Genomic DNA, 7,357 nt, shown 5'->3' with positions numbered 1-7,357 from the left:
TGTCGGCGGGGAATGAAAGAAACCACTCCTTAGCATCATCTATCAAAGAGAATGGAAATAGCTTCAATTTCTTGCCTTCCTCAGACAAACCATCCACCTTCACTGTTTCACATAATTCAAAGAAATTTGTGAGGTGTCTATTAGCGTCTTCGTTATGTCTACCGGAAAAATGAATTTCCATCAACTCTTGGTATAGAGCAAGACTTATTTCAAACTTATTGATTGTAACCGGTTGGTGATGAATGGGTAATCGAGCACGATTTCTAATTCGATTCCCATATTCTCCGAGAGTACGTTCTGGTGGTGGTGGGTCGGCCATTTCAGTAAATATGACACAATCACCCAAAACCTCTTCTTCCACTACTAAATGTCTTTCCCTTTGTCTCCTTTCTCGAGCTGCCTTTCTATGTGCTTTCGCTGTTTTTTCAATTTCTGGATCAAAGATAAGTTCAGCTGAGGACTGGCCTCGCATACAAGGTTAGACAAATTGTGAGTACTAAAGAGTTAAAGAGAGATAAATAATTAAGTAAAAATAAGAGAGTTTTAAACCAATTTTTTTTTAAAAAAATTAGAAGTAAAATAAAAGAAGAAATTTTATTGCAGAGCAAAAAATTTCAATTCAGTAAATAAATTAAATTCAATAGTGATATGGCAATCCCCGGCAACGGCGCCAAAAACTTGATAGCTTTTCAGCAAGTGTACTGAATCGTTGCAAGTAATAATAAAACGATAGTACCGAGTGTCGAACTCAAGGATTGCGTTTTACTATTGAATTATATTTGATTACTAGAATTGAACAAAAAGGTTCCCAAGTTGATTGAAATAATGTTTGAAATTAACAACAATAATAAAATTGATCTTTTATAATGAGAAAAATGTCAGGGATGAGTTTCACTTCGAATCCAACCTTGGTGTCTAATTTGATCCTAGTTACTGAATTCCTTTATTGAATTATTACCGAATTCTCTTTATTATTCTTGCCCTAATGTCTTAGTGACAGAACCTTTAATTCCAAAGTAACCCCTAATTCCTTAGTGGATTTAAGATTAGAATTAAGCATTACCGTATAGAAATTCTCTTGTAAATTATTGCTTTGCAACTAATTTAATTGGTTTCATGACCTGCATCTATCCCTAGACTACAAATTCATGAATTTCTCATCTCAAGCATTCGTAAAGTCCACTTCCGTTTCAAAATACAAATCGTAGAACATTTTAATGTTGATCAAGCAATAAAAAGCATTAAGCACAGAGATGAGAAAAACAATTCAATAAACTCATTCATATAACTAGAAATCAAATCAGAAAAATAAGGGTTTCATCTGGTTACACTCATCCCTAACAAATAGGGTTTAGTTACTCATGACAGAGATACAAAAGATAAGGATTAAAGAAGAATTACAAGAATGATTCATGGATGATTCTTGATAAAACTGCTTCAATCGCGTTAGAAACGGCCGTCTTTGAGTTTCTATGCTAGGGCACAAGTCTCCCAAGTTCCCCAGAGTTACGCGCCCCAAGCGCGCGTTGACAGAACTGAAACACGAGAAATGCGCTCCAGGCGCGCGTTGACAGAACTGAAACACGAGAAATGCGCTCCAGGCGCGCCCCAAGCGCACAACATCTGCTGTCTGATGTATTTTGCATTTTTCTCATCTTTTGCGTCTGAATTTGGTCCCATTGTCTTTATGAAAGTTGTATATATGGATCTTAGCTTTCATTAGCACTTGGAGTGACACTAATTGGACATCTAGAACTCCAGATATGGCTGAAATACTCCACATATATCATGTTGATTTTTCACCAAAATTCAGCACTGCACTAAAACAAAACGCAATGTAAAATTACGACAAATTCCTTCTTAACCAACGAAATAAAAACAAAAAACATTTTATTAACTCAAAGAACAAAAATCAAAAAAATGTATCAAATAAATCCTTAATTTAACTGATGATTGGGGATAAATAAGACTAAAACAGTGGGAAAATATGCATATGATGAAGAGTCACCACCTACCCACGACCTAGAACTAGCAGCAGTTGTCTTTGTGCTTAAGATATGGAGACATTATTTATATGGATCTAGATTTGAGGTTTTCAGTGGCCATAAGAGCTTTAAGTACCTTTTTGACCAGAAGGAGTTGAACATGAGACAACATAGGTGGATGGAGTTTCTCAAAGATTTTGATTTTGAACTTAACTATCACCCTGGAAAGGCCAGTGTAGTTGTTGATGCCTTGAGTAGAAAGAATTTGAGTGTGTCCGCTTTAATGGTTAAGCATAATGAGTTGTTGGAACAATTTAGAGACCTTAGTTTAGTTTATGAAGTGACACCAGAAATCATTAAATTGGGAATGTTGAAGGTAACTAGTGGATTATTAGAAGAAATTGAAAAGAATCAGAAATTGGATTTATACCTTTTGGATAAGTTACAGTTGATTGACCAAAGCAGAGAATCTGATTTTAAAATAGGTGTGGATGAAATTTTGAGATTTAAGGAGAGAATTTGTGTTCCCGATGAAGAAGAGTTAAGAAAGATGATCTTAGAGGAAGGACATAGGAGTTGTCTAAGTATTCACCCTCGAGCCACAAAGATGTATAAGGATCTCAAGAAGATATTTTGGTGGCCTAAAATGAAAAAAAAAATGTTGTTGAGTTTGTGTATGCTTGTTTGACCTGTCAAAAGTCTAAGGTAGAACACCAGAAACCTTCAGGCTGATGCAACCTTTGAGTATTCCCGAATGGAAGTGGGATATTATCTCTATGGACTTTGTTGTAGGTTTACCTCGAACTCAAAAAAGGTATGATAGTATTTGGGTTATTATAGATTAACTAAATCTACTCACTTTATTTTGATAAACATAACTTATTCTATGGAAAGGTTAGCTGAAATATACATAAAGGAAATTGTGAAGTTACATGGAATCCCATCAAGTACAGTCTCAAATAGAGACCCTAGGTTTACCTCGAAGTTTTGGCAAGGTTTACAGAGCGCTTTAAGTACAAACCTTAGGATGAGTTCAGCCTACCACCCACAAACAGATGGTCAGACTAAACAAACCAATCAATCCCTAGAAGACTTGTTGAGAGCTTGTGTGTTGGAACATAATTGAAGTTGGGATAGCTTTTTGCCACTTATAGAGTTAACCTATAACAATAGTTTCCACTCTAGCATTGGAATGGCCCCTTTTGAGGCGTTGTATGGGAGAAGGTGTAGAACCCCTCTGTGCTGGTTTGAGATGGGTGATAACCTTATGTTAGGACTTGAGATTTTTCAACAGACTACTGATAAAGTAAAAATGATTCAGGAAAAGATGAGAGCGTATCAGAGTAGGCAAAAGAGTTACCATGATATAAGAAGGAAAAACCTTGAATTTCAAGAAGGTGATCATGTATTTCTGAGAGTTACTCCAACGACTGAGGTTGGTCGAGCATTAAAAATGCTAAAGCTTACTCCCCGTTTTATAGGACCTTACCCAATTCTTAAACGTATCGGTAACATAACATATCATATCGCGTTGCCTTCATCTCTTTCTAATCTTCATAGTGTCTTTCACATGTCTCAACTTCGCAAGTACCTTTTCGATCCTTCACATGTTATTGAGTCAGACAAGGTCCAAATAAAAGAGAATCTAACTTTTGAGACCTTACCGTTACGGATTGAGGACCGAAAGAGCAAGGAATTAAGGGGTAAGACGATTTCATTGGTTAAGGTTGTCTGTGGAGCTGCTACTGGTTAAAGTGCAACGTAGGAAGTCAAAATTCAGATGCGCGATTCTTATCCAGAGTTGTTTCCATTAGGTAAATGTCGAGGACATAATTTTTTTTACAAGGGGAGAAATTTAATACCCCAATTTCTTATTATTATATTTTAATGATATAATAATGCACAACTACTATTATCAGTGTGTTTGATGTGTGCGTTAATTCCTCCGCGGTTGCCCTATGTGCTTGCCTTAGTGATTCAATTAAATTATTAATACTAATAATATTGAATTTATTCTAATAATAATAATAATAATTGAACAATGATAAGAATGAAATATGGGCTAACTGGAATTGCCCATTCTTGACAACAAGGTCGGATAACTAAACCTAGTATTACTATTATATATATATATATATATATATATAAAAGTGATAGAATATTGGTGGCTAAGATGTTGCCACATTAGTCTGAGCATCCCATTCCCAAGAAGCATAATTCTCAGAAGAAGAAAAACAAAGAAACAACGCTGAAATTATTTTTTTCTTTTATATTTCATCTCTAATTTCTCCTTACACGTTGAGATGGGTGATAACCTTATGTTAGGACTTGAGATTTTTCAACAGACTACTGATAAAGTAAAAATGATTCAGGAAAAGATGAGAGCGTATCAGAGTAGGCAAAAGAGTTACCATGATATAAGAAGGAAAAACCTTGAATTTCAAGAAGGTGATCATGTATTTCTGAGAGTTACTCCAACGACTGAGGTTGGTCGAGCATTAAAAATGCTAAAGCTTACTCCCCGTTTTATAGGACCTTACCCAATTCTTAAACGTATCGGTAACATAACATATCATATCGCGTTGCCTTCATCTCTTTCTAATCTTCATAGTGTCTTTCACATGTCTCAACTTCGCAAGTACCTTTTCGATCCTTCACATGTTATTGAGTCAGACAAGGTCCAAATAAAAGAGAATCTAACTTTTGAGACCTTACCGTTACGGATTGAGGACCGAAAGAGCAAGGAATTAAGGGGTAAGACGATTTCATTGGTTAAGGTTGTCTGTGGAGCTGCTACTGGTTAAAGTGCAACGTAGGAAGTCAAAATTCAGATGCGCGATTCTTATCCAGAGTTGTTTCCATTAGGTAAATGTCGAGGACATAATTTTTTTTACAAGGGGAGAAATTTAATACCCCAATTTCTTATTATTATATTTTAATGATATAATAATGCACAACTACTATTATCAGTGTGTTTGATGTGTGCGTTAATTCCTCCGCGGTTGCCCTATGTGCTTGCCTTAGTGATTCAATTAAATTATTAATACTAATAATATTGAATTTATTCTAATAATAATAATAATAATTGAACAATGATAAGAATGAAATATGGGCTAACTGGAATTGCCCATTCTTGACAACAAGGTCGGATAACTAAACCTAGTATTACTATTATATATATATATATATATATATATAAAAGTGATAGAATATTGGTGGCTAAGATGTTGCCACATTAGTCTGAGCATCCCATTCCCAAGAAGCATAATTCTCAGAAGAAGAAAAACAAAGAAACAACGCTGAAATTATTTTTTTCTTTTATATTTCATCTCTAATTTCTCCTTACACGTCACCAAGGTTTGCTTGCAATTACCTGCATCATAGAAATATTGGGTATGTATTCCTCTCTTTCAATTTTCAATAATACTTGTGCGTATGATCAGGTCATCGTAGCACTAGGCATGCGTTCTTTATTCGAATTTTTAGTAATAATATACCTGGATATGATTGAGTTATATTACTGGCCATATATTCGGAAATTCATTTGCATCTAAAGAATTCATTTTATTTTAACTATAATTAAAAGTGATTTATCGTATGCATCAATTTAAATAAATACTATCAATTTCATTATATATATGCTATGCGATTTTGCTTTATTTTAATTAAAATTATATATTATTTTATTCTATTATATTTATAAGTACACATTACTGATATGTATCAGTTATTAGTATATATTCCAAATTTTAAATCGGTGTCATATATATATATATATATATATATATATAATAGTTATTGAACATTTTAATTGAAAAGGTACATAAACAATAATATTACCTTAGAAACGCTAAACTGTATTCCAAATTTTCCTTTTTGACAGAATTTTCCAACCTTTCCTATGCATCTTTTGTATAAGCAATTTATAACACAAGATATTAATAAATTATCTTTAATTCAATACATTATAATTGATTCATAATAGAGATACTTGTGCAGTGCTTTTGATATAAATTTCATATGCTGAGAGTTTTTTTTTTAAATTTTTATGTTTAAATTATTTATTGGATATAAAAAATAACTCTAAAATCTTGAAGCAGCTAGACCTCTATGAAAATATTTTTCATTTTAAGAATCATCGTTTGAGTTATGAGATGAATATGTAAAATTTTGGATTAGTTATTTGAATGTGTATATGATTATGTAAATATTAAATTGTTCGTGTGTCAAGTGTTCTAATTGTTGGGAATTGGTATATAGAGTTAGAGTAGTCGAGAGTATCTAAAAGTGAAATAGTTCTATATTTCTTCAATCGGACTATTGATTATATATTGATATTAGTGTCATTTCTTTGTTGTTGTAACTAGTTATAAATTACCAATAAATTATTGTCAATGTGTAATTGTTGGATTTTGAATTTCAAAAACTATTTAAAATTCACAATTTATGCCACCGAATATATTACTGGGTTGAGTCGCGGACTAGGTCGCTCTCTTTAAGACGTTTCGCGGCACTGCCCAAATTGTGCAATGCAGACTATCAACCACAAAGTCCCTAGGATAAAACAGCCCAGATTCACTGTATCGGAGTTCCACTGCACCGTAGAAAACCGTTCTAGAATTACGCCCTCAATATGGCAGTTTAAGCCACTCTCAATATGACAATTAAAGTCACTCTCAATATGGTACTATGACCATTCATAACTACGGTATAATAACCGCTCAAAAAGACAAAAAAAAAAACGAATGGACTACGGCATAATAACCGCTCTAAAAACAAAGTGATTACGGCATAGCAACCACTCTAAAAACAAAAGAACTACGGCATAACAACGACTCAAAAAACCGAAAGAATTACGGCATAACAACCGCTTTAAAACCGAAGGGACTGCGGCATAATAACCGCTCTAAAACCGAAGGGACTGCGACATAATAACCGCTCTAAAACCGAAGGGACTGCGGCATAATAACCGCTTTAAAACCGAAGGGACTGTGGCATAATAACCGCTCTAAAACCGAAGGGACAGAAAGAAAGGGGAGAAGTGGCTCGAAAATTAGGCGAGCAGAATATAAGAGGGAGAAAAGAGAAAGTTGGGAAAAGCATCCAACTTTGGTGTGTTTTTCACAATAGCTTGAAGCTCATTATATAGTGATGGAAGCAAAGTCACATATGTTTTCTAAACAATGTGGGACTTTAGTATGTATAGAATTAAAACTACACAAAACATGATAGTTTTTCAAAGTGGGATTTCAAAAAATATTCTTACCAATGTGGGACTTGAATTTTAAAAACAAGTTTCTTTCCAATTAAATTTACAAGAAATATTTCTTTCCAATGTGGGACTTCAACACATTTTTAAATTCACACTATAA

This window comes from Cicer arietinum, chromosome 3 (genome assembly GCF_000331145.2).
Source record: "Cicer arietinum cultivar CDC Frontier isolate Library 1 chromosome 3, Cicar.CDCFrontier_v2.0, whole genome shotgun sequence".
NCBI lineage: Eukaryota > Viridiplantae > Streptophyta > Magnoliopsida > Fabales > Fabaceae > Cicer > Cicer arietinum.
Note: the sequence above shows the minus strand (reverse complement) of the source record.